Source organism: Schistocerca piceifrons, chromosome 2 (assembly GCF_021461385.2).
Source record: "Schistocerca piceifrons isolate TAMUIC-IGC-003096 chromosome 2, iqSchPice1.1, whole genome shotgun sequence".
Classification (NCBI taxonomy): Eukaryota; Metazoa; Arthropoda; class Insecta; order Orthoptera; family Acrididae; genus Schistocerca; species Schistocerca piceifrons.
The window spans coordinates 41,946,860-41,959,972 of NC_060139.1; the positions used below are offsets into that span (position 1 = coordinate 41,946,860).

The following is a 13,113-nucleotide window of genomic DNA, read 5'->3' on the forward strand; positions in this document are numbered from 1 at the left end:
GTCCATCCTTGTTCACTCCAACTTGCCTCAGCCTTTCTCTCGTCCGCGAATGCACACACGCTAGTTCTTTTGTCACCCTGGAACCCATCACAGCCGAGGGCTCAAGAAGTCTTCGGGGTGCTCGAGAGGGTGTCTGCCGTAGCACCCCTAACGAGATAGCGGCGTTTCGCGCAGTCGTTATTGCAAGTCATATCAGCAAAAGCAATCACTTTCTCAACAGCAGGCAGTGCGAGCCCAGCGGCGAAAATGTCACGTTCCTAAAGAATTTACTTAATGGATAAGAGTTGTAATTCCAAAAAACTCAGTTAGCAAAGGAGTTTTTGCATCCAATTACATTACTCAACAGTGATTACAAGATCATGGCCCGCGTATTAGCGAGAACAATGAAAAGGGTAATACACTCTATAACTGGTAGTTACCAAACAGGTGTAGGCAAAGACAGAAACATCCATCAGAATATATGCGACTATAGGTACATAGTTTCAACTGCATGTGTCTGCCGAATTAAACGGGCATCAGTTTCATTATACTTCGAGAAGCCGTTTGATAGAGTAGGTCACTACGGAAACGACGGACCCGAGGAGTCCATCCTTGTTCACTCCAACTTGCCTCAGCCTTTCTCTCGTCCGCGAATGCACACACGCTAGTTCTTTTGTCACCCTGGAACCAATCACAGCCGAGGGCTCAAGAAGTCTTCGGGGTGCTCGAGAGGGTGTCTGCCGTAGCACCCCTAACGAGATAGCGGCGTTTCGCGCAGTCGTTATTGCAAGTCATATCAGCAAAAGCAATCACTTTCTCAACAGCAGGCAGTGCGAGCCCAGCGGCGAAAATGTCACGTTCCTAAAGAATTTACTTAATGGATAAGAGTTGTAATTCCAAAAAACTCAGTTAGCAAAGGAGTTTTTGCATCCAATTACATTACTCAACAGTGATTACAAGATCATGGCCCGCGTATTAGCGAGAACAATGAAAAGGGTAATACACTCTATAACTGGTAGTTACCAAACAGGTGTAGGCAAAGACAGAAACATCCATCAGAATATATGCGACTATAGGTACATAGTTTCAACTGCATGTGTCTGCCGAATTAAACGGGAGTAGGTCACTACGGAAACGACGGACCCGAGGAGTCCATCCTTGTTCACTCCAACTTGCCTCAGCCTTTCTCTCGTCCGCGAATGCACACACGCTAGTTCTTTTGTCACCCTGGAACCCATCACAGCCGAGGGCTCAAGAAGTCTTCGGGGTGCTCGAGAGGGTGTCTGCCGTAGCACCCCTAACGAGATAGCGGCGTTTCGCGCAGTCGTTATTGCAAGTCATATCAGCAAAAGCAATCACTTTCTCAACAGCAGGCAGTGCGAGCCCAGCGGCGAAAATGTCACGTTCCTAAAGAATTTACTTAATGGATAAGAGTTGTAATTCCAAAAAACTCAGTTAGCAAAGGAGTTTTTGCATCCAATTACATTACTCAACAGTGATTACAAGATCATGGCCCGCGTATTAGCGAGAACAATGAAAAGGGTAATACACTCTATAACTGGTAGTTACCAAACAGGTGTAGGCAAAGACAGAAACATCCATCAGAATATATGCGACTATAGGTACATAGTTTCAACTGCATGTGTCTGCCGAATTAAACGGGCATCAGTTTCATTATACTTCGAGAAGCCGTTTGATAGAGTAGGTCACTACGGAAACGACGGACCCGAGGAGTCCATCCTTGTTCACTCCAACTTGCCTCAGCCTTTCTCTCGTCCGCGAATGCACACACGCTAGTTCTTTTGTCACCCTGGAACCCATCACAGCCGAGGGCTCAAGAAGTCTTCGGGGTGCTCGAGAGGGTGTCTGCCGTAGCACCCCTAACGAGATAGCGGCGTTTCGCGCAGTCGTTATTGCAAGTCATATCAGCAAAAGCAATCACTTTCTCAACAGCAGGCAGTGCGAGCCCAGCGGCGAAAATGTCACGTTCCTAAAGAATTTACTTAATGGATAAGAGTTGTAATTCCAAAAAACTCAGTTAGCAAAGGAGTTTTTGCATCCAATTACATTACTCAACAGTGATTACAAGATCATGGCCCGCGTATTAGCGAGAACAATGAAAAGGGTAATACACTCTATAACTGGTAGTTACCAAACAGGTGTAGGCAAAGACAGAAACATCCATCAGAATATATGCGACTATAGGTACATAGTTTCAACTGCATGTGTCTGCCGAATTAAACGGGAGTAGGTCACTACGGAAACGACGGACCCGAGGAGTCCATCCTTGTTCACTCCAACTTGCCTCAGCCTTTCTCTCGTCCGCGAATGCACACACGCTAGTTCTTTTGTCACCCTGGAACCCATCACAGCCGAGGGCTCAAGAAGTCTTCGGGGTGCTCGAGAGGGTGTCTGCCGTAGCACCCCTAACGAGATAGCGGCGTTTCGCGCAGTCGTTATTGCAAGTCATATCAGCAAAAGCAATCACTTTCTCAACAGCAGGCAGTGCGAGCCCAGCGGCGAAAATGTCACGTTCCTAAAGAATTTACTTAATGGATAAGAGTTGTAATTCCAAAAAACTCAGTTAGCAAAGGAGTTTTTGCATCCAATTACATTACTCAACAGTGATTACAAGATCATGGCCCGCGTATTAGCGAGAACAATGAAAAGGGTAATACACTCTATAACTGGTAGTTACCAAACAGGTGTAGGCAAAGACAGAAACATCCATCAGAATATATGCGACTATAGGTACATAGTTTCAACTGCATGTGTCTGCCGAATTAAACGGGCATCAGTTTCATTATACTTCGAGAAGCCGTTTGATAGAGTAGGTCACTACGGAAACGACGGACCCGAGGAGTCCATCCTTGTTCACTCCAACTTGCCTCAGCCTTTCTCTCGTCCGCGAATGCACACACGCTAGTTCTTTTGTCACCCTGGAACCCATCACAGCCGAGGGCTCAAGAAGTCTTCGGGGTGCTCGAGAGGGTGTCTGCCGTAGCACCCCTAACGAGATAGCGGCGTTTCGCGCAGTCGTTATTGCAAGTCATATCAGCAAAAGCAATCACTTTCTCAACAGCAGGCAGTGCGAGCCCAGCGGCAGCTCTACATGAAGGTACCAGTAGCCCAGGAAGGCCGCCGACCGCGGGAATTCGCGCCGGCCCCATCCCGCCAGCGTACACGAGACTTCCAGGGCACCCTGGACGACATCGAGGGACTGAAATAATTGGCATTCGCCGTGTCACAGGGCTCGTTGGTCTAGGGATATGATTCCTGCTTAGGGTGCAGGAGGTCCCGGGGTCAAATCCCGGACGAGCCCTAGCGTTTTGTGCAAATTGATCGCACGTCGGTGGCTGAGTCAGCGCAAAAAGCTCGCCGTCAATATCAAATGAATTTCTTATTTGGTGTGAGCAATTGACGCTGTGGTCCGACGCGTGAAGGCGATTACGAAGGTTTCGGGTACAGATGGTAACAGATGCATGTTAGTAAGTCTTGCTTAAAGTGATGAAAAAGTGTTTCCGCCCGGGATCGAACCGGGGACCTTCTGCGTGTTCGGCAGACGTGGTAACCGCTACACTACGGAAACGACGGACCCGAGGAGTCCATCCTCCAACTTGCATCAGCCTTTCTCTCGTCCGCGAAAGCACACACGACAGTTCTTTTGTCAGCCTGGAACCCATCACAGCCGAGGGCTCAAGAAGTCTTCGGGGTGCTCGAGAGGGTGTCTGCCGTAGCACCCCTAACGAGATAGCGGCGTTTCGCGCAGTCGTTATTGCAAGTCATATCAGCAAAAGCAATCACTTTCTCAGCAGCAGGCAGTGCGAGCCCAGCGGCATCAAGGTCGCCGACCGCGGGAATTCGCGCCGCCCCCATCCCGCCAGCCTACACGAGACTGTCAGGGCACCCTGGACGACATCGAGGGACTGAAATAATTGTCATTCGCCGTGTCACAGGGCTCATTCTGGCTCTAGCTGCCGACGCGTACGGACGTGCCGCTGTTTGCTGTGCGTAGTCAGTGCTTCGCCAGTGTTTACATTTGCGTTTCGGTGTCCTTGTTTTTTGTGATTTTTCTTCTTGTGTAACTTGTGTTTATTCTGCCTACTGTGTTATGTTGTGTGTTTTCTACCGACGTTCATTTCTCGTTTGTGGAGTTTTCGGTAATTGCCGGAATCTCCCCTTGATTTCTGCATACCATGGCTACAACTGTGAGGAAGAATACGCTGGTTTTTGCGTTCGCCAAGGAAACACGACGTGTTCAGCCGACTGCTCTGGAAATCATGATTGGCTTGATCAGGTACTTGGCATTAATTCTGATATGGTGCATACCACTCAGCTCGATACTGACAACTACTGTGTTTTCGTAAAATTTTTGAGCCCCGTTTCGGTAGATAAGATTATTGGAAAATTCGGGTATCATGTAGAATTTTTGCATAGAGACGGCACTACAAGTAAAGTAGCTATCAGGAGAGCTGATGCTCTTTATAGATCTGTGCGGGTGTTAAATTTACCTATCGAGATAGATAATGAGAAAATCAAGGTTGCCCTGTCTCAATATGGTGAGGTTAAGGATATAGTTAACGAACGGTGGTCGAAGCAATTTAAAATTCAGAGCTTCAATGGTATTCATTCGGTAGAGATGGAAGTAAAGTCGAATATCCCATCTCATATAACTGTTGACGGGCATAAAGCCCACGTGATTTATACTGGTCAAACCCCTACGTGCCATATATGCAATGAATCGGGTCATTTAAGGCAGGACTGTCCTCGTCGTGTTTTTGTACTAAAAACGAATTTAGTCCAACGCCGCAAGATGACCTTGAGCGAAGTTTTGGCAACTGATAATACAGCCAAAGAGGGCGAGGGTTCGGATCCTGTACCTAGTTCTGGAAATATTGCTGTTGATGGTAGTGATTTTCCACCCCTGGTACCACGCTTGAATTGTGATTCTTCTGCCCGAGAGTTGGACGTACTAAACAAGAAACGACCACTTGAACATACAGATGATCATTCCGATGATGAAACCTCCCGACAATCTCCTGCTGTACGTAAACAGAAAGCTAGCGATGAACCTCTGCCTGTGCCCCAAGACGAAATGCAAGTGGATTTAATCACAGTTTCTGATACATTTCGCTCATTGCCAGAAAATGAAACGGCCGCTGCCGACAGCGAGAAAGTAGAAGTCCCCGAGGCAGTGACAACTTGCCCAGCTGTAAACAGCGATAATCAGCTGTTTACAGACGGGAAGTTCGCGGAAGCGGTAGAACAACAACACCGCGACACCGCAACACCACAACAACCGACACCGGAGTGTAACCAAGAGGAAGTGTTTACTCCTGAACCGGAAAATAAGCAAACACCGTCGCAAGCATCACAACAAACGAAGGTAGCATGTAAACAGCAGGCAGTGTTTACAAACCAGATCTCTCGCGACACTGTTGCTGAAGCTGCCACGCCGAGTATTGCCACAACAAAATCAGGTCAGGGCTCTCAGGGCGTCCACCGCCGTCCGCTAAAACCACAACCGAATCTTACTGTTTCTCGCATCCACGCCAAATAAAAAGCCGAAAAGTCAGATGTCAAATCGCAGAACAATATACGATATGACATTGTCCGGGAAGGTGCTCCAGATGAGCCTCCTGATACACTCAATGTCGAACAGCCCCTCAGTCCTAAGGTACGGGATAACAATGGAAGACAAGCTAACGTTTAGCAACCGTGTTACGAGGAATAATGCGGAATTCTAAACGCCTGTAGTTCTAAAACGGTTTTCAGCATACCAAAAGTACAACAATTTTTGACCAAGGTTGTAGGTGGCCACTAGCCAGTTACAGATGCAAGCATACTCTATCACGACGATAAATATAAATAAAATTCGAACCTCATTAAAGCTAGCTGCTCTCAAGGAATTTTTGTATGACTCTGGAACCGATATCGCGTTGCTACAGGAGGTTGTAACGACGTCTCTTGCAATACCAGGATACACCGCCATTGTCAACGTATCTTGTGAAACACATACAGGAACAGCGTTTCTGCTCAGGGAAGGAATTCCCGTGTCTCAAGTAGAGCGTTTGGAATCTGGAAGGGCCATTAGTATAAACGTTTTAGGTACCACATTGATTAACTTATATGCGCCCTCAGGACATAGTAATAGACAGGACAGGGCAGCATTTTATAAAGAGGAAATTATATATTTATTACGTCGAAACCCAAACAGTTTTATAATGGGCGGTGATTTTAATTGTGTGTTAAATCGTAAGGATCAACAACCACACTTTAACGGTTCGTTGGAACTGAAACGCCTAGTAACCGACTTAAAACTTAAAGACGCTTGGGAACTAAAATATCCAACGAATGTTGAATATACGTATATAACACAGACTTCGCGCAGTAGAATAGACAGAATTTATGTTTCCCAAAACTTAGAACGATGTCTACTTAATTCAGAAATTGTACCTGTATATTTTAGTGACCACTGCAGTATGAAGGCGTGCATTAATTTAGCTCCACAGCCGATTAAGATTTTTAGGAACCTGTGGCATCTAAATGTCTCTCTCTTAAAAGAGCAAGATTTGGCAGACACACTATCGGAAGCGTGGACCTTATGTCTGCGATCGATTAACAGGCACCCCACAGTATTAGATTGGTGGATTAAGGTTGCAAAACCGAGACTGAGAAAAGTGTGTATCAGATACAGCAGAGAAAGAGCGCGGGAGTTAAAAAACAGTATGGAATTTTATTACAGATTGTTGCGGGACCTCTATGAACAGGCAAACGTGTCAACCATTAGATTACACGACATCAAACACACCAAAGCGAAATTACTCGCCTTTGAAAGACAGCAGATGGAAGGCTTAAAACTGAAGTCAAAGACGAAGTCGGTGGTAGATGATGAAACAACATCCTTATATCATCTGCTTCGGCATGCAAAGAATAGGCGACGAACTGTCATTAGTGCAATTAAAACATTCAATGGGACAACACTAACGTCTCAGAAGGAGATTCTCAATGCAGTATACCAATACTACCAAGCATTATATTCTTCCAGCCCACCTCACGAGGGGTCTCTGCAAGAGGTTCTCAGTGTTTTATCCCCACAATTGACGAGTTCTGAAAACGACGAAATCCTTTCTGAAGTCAGTAACGAAGAGGTTCGTGAGATAATAACCAAGTCCCCGTTAAATAAATCTGCTGGACCCGACGGACTGCCTGTAGAATTTTACTTAAAATTCTGGTTTTTAATTGGTGACACTTTTACATGCATTGTCAATGAGATTTTTAACGAGCAGACGGTACCTGAAGATTTTAAAGATAGCAAAATTGTACTTATACCGAAAAACAAAGGAACGAAAAGTGTAAACAATTACCGCCCTATTTCACTTTTAAACTCTGACTACAAAATAGTATGCAGGATTTTAAAAACGAGACTTTCCCCTCTGACCGACAAATTAATTAGTCAACATCAGTCATGTGCAGCAAATAGAAGTATTTTTAATACAATTTCTGAATATAGAGACATCATCACCTTAGCATCAGTTTCCAATATCAAATGTGCTCTACTCTTTATAGATTTTAATAAGGCTTTCGACTCGGTGAATCACCGTTTCCTGTTTGAGGTACTGACAAAAATGGGATTTGTCCACAAAACTGTTAATGTTATAAAAAACATTGCTACTGGTCTGCACGCTAAATTAGCCGTCAACTGTCAGCTGTCGCGGCAAATTCCAATAAACCGCGGCATTCCACAGGGAAGTCCCTTATCTATGTTTATGTTTGTTGTGTCGTTAGAGCCCTTTTTACGAAGTGTTCATGAAAGGTTAAAGGGCATAACTATAACTGGTAGGAAAACTGTAGTGAGAGCCTATGCTGACGATGTTGGTGTCGCCATAAGAGGGCAAGATGATGTAATTCGACTAGGGGCCATTCTTCAAAACTACTGCCGCGCATCGGGTGCGACAAAGAACGAAAATAAAAGTACAATCTTGGGGATGCGGGGTCTTGACCGGATACACATCGATTGGGCGAAGTCAGTTTCCACCCATAAAACCCTGGGGACAATCCTGACGGCATGTCCCATGAGGATGACAGCCCTCAACTGGAAAGAGGTTTCCACAAAGATTCAAGGCGGACTCATTGAGAACACACAACGACTTATGAACCAGGTTCAGAGGGTCAAGTTCATTAACTTATGCATTCTCTCAAAGGCATTCTATATGGCACAAGTTTTTCCCTTGCCGAAGTTGATAGCTCAGAAAATAATGTCGAGAGTGGCAAATTTCTTATGGAAGGGGGAAATCTACAGGGTTAACCTAAAAACTGCGACCTTACATCCTAGAAATGGAGGCCTCGGACTGGTGGACTTACGTAATAAAGCTTCTGCGCTTTTCATAAAACGGTCTTTAAGCATATTTCACGCCAACCCAGGCAGTATTACTACACAATTGTTTCAATGTGTCCAACCAGAAAGCCTTCAGCCACCGGCAGACGTACAAAAGATTAATCCCCGACTGCGATACGTTAGGATCTTGTACACAGAATTGAGCTATGTTAACGAGAAACTCAGAACTTCACTGCACATTGCAGCCCGAGATATCATGAGAGAAAGACAACAATACGAAGGCCAAAATAAAATTGCCACGAAATATATGAATTACAACTGGGATGCAATTTGGGAGAATATTAGCTTTAACGGGCTCAATTCACATGTGGTAACGGCATGGTACAAAGCCGTCAATGATATTGTCAGCACCAACGAACGGCTTTATAAAATTGGGAAAGCTGAAACCCCCTTATGTCGGACATGTAAACTGGTTGACACCGTGATTAATAGATTCACGTGTGGTGGAAATTTCAACAATTGGATTTGGCTCAGGAAAAGTCTTGCACTACTGCAACGAACGTCACCCAATTCTATTACTCCTATGATGCTTCTCAGACCTGAAATTAAGTATTACCCCAAAACCAAAAATAATGCAATACACTGGTTAATGGGACAGTTTGTCCATTACATTATCAATAAAATAGGTGGTGACGATGAAACGGAATTCAAGCTTTTTATGAAAATGGAGTACAGTAAAGTTAAGCACTATGCAGACCACAGGAAAATGTATGGAAACATGTTGATCATTTTATTCGAAAGAATAGGTGATCGTTAAAAAGCACAGTCTAACAATAAAGTTAATATTTTAGGGGTACTGAAGGAATGAAGTATGAGATCTACGTTCAAGATGAAGGAAATGCCTCTTCTTTTATCCATTTCTGTTATGTCGGTCCCCCCAATATGTGTCTCATAAATGCTGGAGGTGTATTGCAGTAAAATAACATGTTTCCTACTCGAATGACTGTTGAATTATCACTCGCATGACAGCCTTCCAATGAGATCTCCACCCAGACGTCGTACAAACAGTGCTCAGCACCATAATAAAAAGAGCAGGCAAAGACGACACACGACTACAACCGCTTTTCTATAACATGTAAAATGTACTGAAGGAGCCATTCGGTGGGAGTAATGGCGGGGGCATCGTGGCCAGGCCTCAAGTCCTTCGACCCCTGCCCTCTTTGTCCCCGTCATGCGCCTACTGATGGCTTCCAAAAAGACACAAAAACACAACAAGCGGTCACAGGCAAAAAACGGGATAAAAAAGAAGAAAAAAAAGGTAGCGCAGTAGGCAGCGCGTAAGTCTCATAATCTTAAGGTCGTGAGTTCGATCCTCACCGGGGGCATTTAATTTTCTGTGACTGATGGTGGTGCTGTTGCTAGGGCGCCAACGTATATCTTGTTTGTTATCCGCAACGTTTCAACGCTTCAGCGGGAAAATGATTACTTCCTGTCATTGCTACTTACAGCTTCCCTTTTCCTCTTCTCCCAGCAGAGCATGAAGCCAAAAGCATTGCTCTGCGACGTTTGAGGTGCGCGCCTTGCCAGTCAGTATGAGCAAAGATGCTCGCAAAGAGAGAGGGGCGCCGAAAAAAAAAAAAAAAAGTTGGTCTAGGGGTATGATTCCTGCTTAGGGTGCAGGAGGTCCCGGGTTCAAATCCCGGACGAGCCCTAGCGTTTTGTGCAAACTGATCGCACGTCAGTGGCTGAGGCAGCGCAAAAAGCTCGCCGTCAATATCAAATGAATTTCTTATTCGATGTGAGCAACTGACACTCGGGTCCGACGCGTGAAGGCGATTACGAAGGTTTCGGGTACAGATGGTAGCAGATGCATGTTAGTACGTCTTGCTTAAAGTGATGAAAAAGTGTTTCCGCCCGGGATCGAACCGGGGACCTTCTGCGTGTTAGGCAGACGTGATAACCGCTACACCACGGAAACTGCTCGTGTGCACATTACTTCTCAGACAACTTGTAGTGATGTTGCCATCGTAACTAAAAAATTCAATAAATGTGGTACTTGCAAAACGAAGGGACATGCAGCAGATCCACACACGACGTGGCTCATTGGAGGACAATACGACATAGGCAGGAAAATACTGTTCCCGCCCGGGATCGAACCGGGGACCTTCTGCGTGTGAAGCAGACGTGATAACCGCTACACTACGGAAACGACGGGCCCGAGGAGTCCATCCTTGTTCACTCCAAAGTGCCTCAGCCTTTCTCGCGTCCGCGAATGCACACACGACAGTTCTTTTGTCAGCCTGGAACCCATCACAGCCGAGGGCTCAAGAAGTCTTCGGGGTGCTCGAGAGGGTGTCTGCCGTAGCACCCCTAACGAGATAGCGGCGTTTCGCGCAGTCGTTATTGCAAGTCATATCAGCAAAAGCAATCACTTTCTCAGCAGCAGGCAGTGCGAATGCACAGACGACATTTCTTTTGTCAGTCTGGAACCCATCACAGCCGAGGTCTCAAGAAGTCTTCGGCGTGCTCGAGAGGGTGTCTGCCGTAGCACCCCTAACGAAATAGCGGCGTTTCGCGCAGTTGTTATTGCAAGTCATATCAGCAAAAGCAATCACTTTCTCAGCAGCAGGCAGTGCGAATGCACACACGACAGTTCTTTTGTCAGCCTGGAACCCATCACAGCCGAGGGCTCAAGAAGTCTTCGGGGTGCTCGAGAGGGTGTCTGCCGTAGCACCCCTAACGAGACAGCGGCGTTTCGCGCAGTCGTTATTGCAAGTCATATCAGCAAAAGCAATCACTTTCTCAGCAGCAGGCAGTGCGAATGCACAGACGACATTTCTTTTATCAGCCTGGAACCCATCACAGCCGAGGGCTCAAGAAGTCTTCGGGGTGCTCGAGAGGGTGTCTGCCGTAGCACCCCTAACGAGACAGCGGCGATTCGCGCAGTCGTTATTGCAAGTCATATCAGCAAAAGCAATCACTTTCTCAGCAGCAGGCAGTGCGAATGCACAGACGACATTTCTTTTATCAGCCTGGAACCCATCACAGCCGAGGGCTCAAGAAGTCTTCGGGGTGCTCGAGAGGGTGTCTGCCGTAGCACCCCTAACGAGATAGCGGCGATTCGCGCAGTCGTTATTGCAAGTCATATCAGCAAAAGCAATCACTTTCTCAGCAGCAGGCAGTGCGAATGCACAGACGACATTTCTTTTATCAGCCTGGAACCCATCACAGCCGAGGGCTCAAGAAGTCTTCGGGGTGCTCGAGAGGGTGTCTGCCGTAGCACCCCTAACGAGATAGCGGCGTTTCGCGCAGTCGTTATTGCAAGTCATATCAGCAAAAGCAATCACTTTCTCAACAGCAGGCAGTGCGAGCCCAGCGGCAGCTCTACATGAAGGTACCAGTAGCCCAGGAAGGCCGCCGGCCGCGGGAATTCGCGCCGGCCCCATCCCGCCAGCGTACACGAGACTTCCAGGGCACCCTGGACGACATCGAGGGACTGGAATAATTGGCAGTCGCCGTGGTACAGGGCTCGTTGGTCTAGGGGTATGATTCCTGCTTAGGGTGCAGGAGGTCCCGGGTTCAAATCCCGGACGAGCCCTAGCGTTTTGTGCAAACTGATCGCACGTCAGTGGCTGAGTCAGCGCAAAAAGCTCGCCGTCAATATCAAATGAATTTCTTATTCGATGTGAGCAATTGGCACTCGGGTCCGACGCGTGAAGGCGATTACGAAGGATTCGGGTACAGATGGTAGCAGATGCATGTTAGTACGTCTTGCTTAAAGTGATGAAAAAGTGTTTCCGCCCGGGATCGAACCGGGGACCTTCTGCGTGTTAGGCAGACGTGATAACCGCTACACCACGGAAACTGCTTGTGTGCACCTTACTTCACAGACAACTTGTAGTGATGTTGCCATCGTAACTAAAAAATTCAATAAATGTGGTACTTGCAAAACGAAGGGACATGCAGCAGATCCACAGACGACGTGGCTCATTGGAGGACAATACGACATAGGCAGGAAAATACTGTTCCCGCCCGGGATCGAACCGGGGACCTTCTGCGTGTGAAGCAGACGTGATAACCGCTACACTACGGAAACGACGGACCCGGGGAGTCCATCCTTGTTCACTCGAACTTGCCTCAGACTTTCTCTCGTTCGCGAATGCACACACGACAGTTCTTTTGTCAGCCTGGAACCCATCACAGCCGAGGGCTCAAGAAGTCTTCGGGGTGCTCGAGAGGGTGTCTCCCGTAGCACCCCTAACAAGATAGCGGCGTTTCGCGCAGTCGTTATTGCAAGTCATATCAGCAAAAGCAATCACTTTCTCAACAGCAGGCAGTGCGAGCCCAGCGGCAGCTCTACATGAAGGTACCAGTAGCCCAGGAAGGCCGCCGACCGCGGGAATTCGCGCCGGCCCCATCCCGCCAGCGTACACAAGACTTCCAGGGCACCCTGGACGACATCGATGGACTGGAATAATTGGCATTCGCCGTGTCACAGGGCTCGTTGGTCTAGGGGTCAGTCAGCCGGCAGCGGCCGTGGCGGTCGGACGCAGGTTGTTTACGCTCTCGCCTGTGGCGGTCGCGTGCGGTTTGGTAAGTGTGCGCTTTGCTGCGTTGTTGTAGTGTGGAGTGATGAATTGCCATCGATTATAATGGATCAACTTATACGGAAAGACACATTGAAATTGAGTTTTGACCCGCACTATGCACGACCGAAGTCCTTTGAAGTTGAGTTATTTATTAGAGACGTTATGAAAATCACTATTGATGATATGGTTGGCATTCACCTTTCTATC

At 47.0% G+C, this 13,113-nt stretch overlaps 6 non-coding genes across 6 annotated transcripts; 1 reads left to right on the top strand and 5 right to left on the bottom strand.

Moving 5' to 3' along the window:
- Positions 1–3,495: 3,495 nt before the first annotated feature.
- On the bottom strand, positions 3,496–3,568 carry Trnav-aac. The gene has a single exon. It is a non-coding gene; the product is annotated as a tRNA-Val (tRNA).
- A 6,654-nt stretch (positions 3,569–10,222) lies between these two features.
- On the bottom strand, positions 10,223–10,295 carry Trnav-aac. The gene has a single exon. It is a non-coding gene; the product is annotated as a tRNA-Val (tRNA).
- Positions 10,296–10,453: 158 nt separating this feature from the next.
- Trnav-cac lies at positions 10,454–10,526 on the bottom strand. Its single transcript has one exon. It is a non-coding gene; the product is annotated as a tRNA-Val (tRNA).
- Positions 10,527–11,843: 1,317 nt separating this feature from the next.
- Trnap-agg lies at positions 11,844–11,915 on the top strand. Its single transcript has one exon. It is a non-coding gene; the product is annotated as a tRNA-Pro (tRNA).
- A 194-nt stretch (positions 11,916–12,109) lies between these two features.
- On the bottom strand, positions 12,110–12,182 carry Trnav-aac. Its single transcript has one exon. It is a non-coding gene; the product is annotated as a tRNA-Val (tRNA).
- A 158-nt stretch (positions 12,183–12,340) lies between these two features.
- Positions 12,341–12,413, bottom strand: Trnav-cac. The gene has a single exon. It is a non-coding gene; the product is annotated as a tRNA-Val (tRNA).
- Between the last annotated feature and the right edge of the window lie 700 nt (positions 12,414–13,113).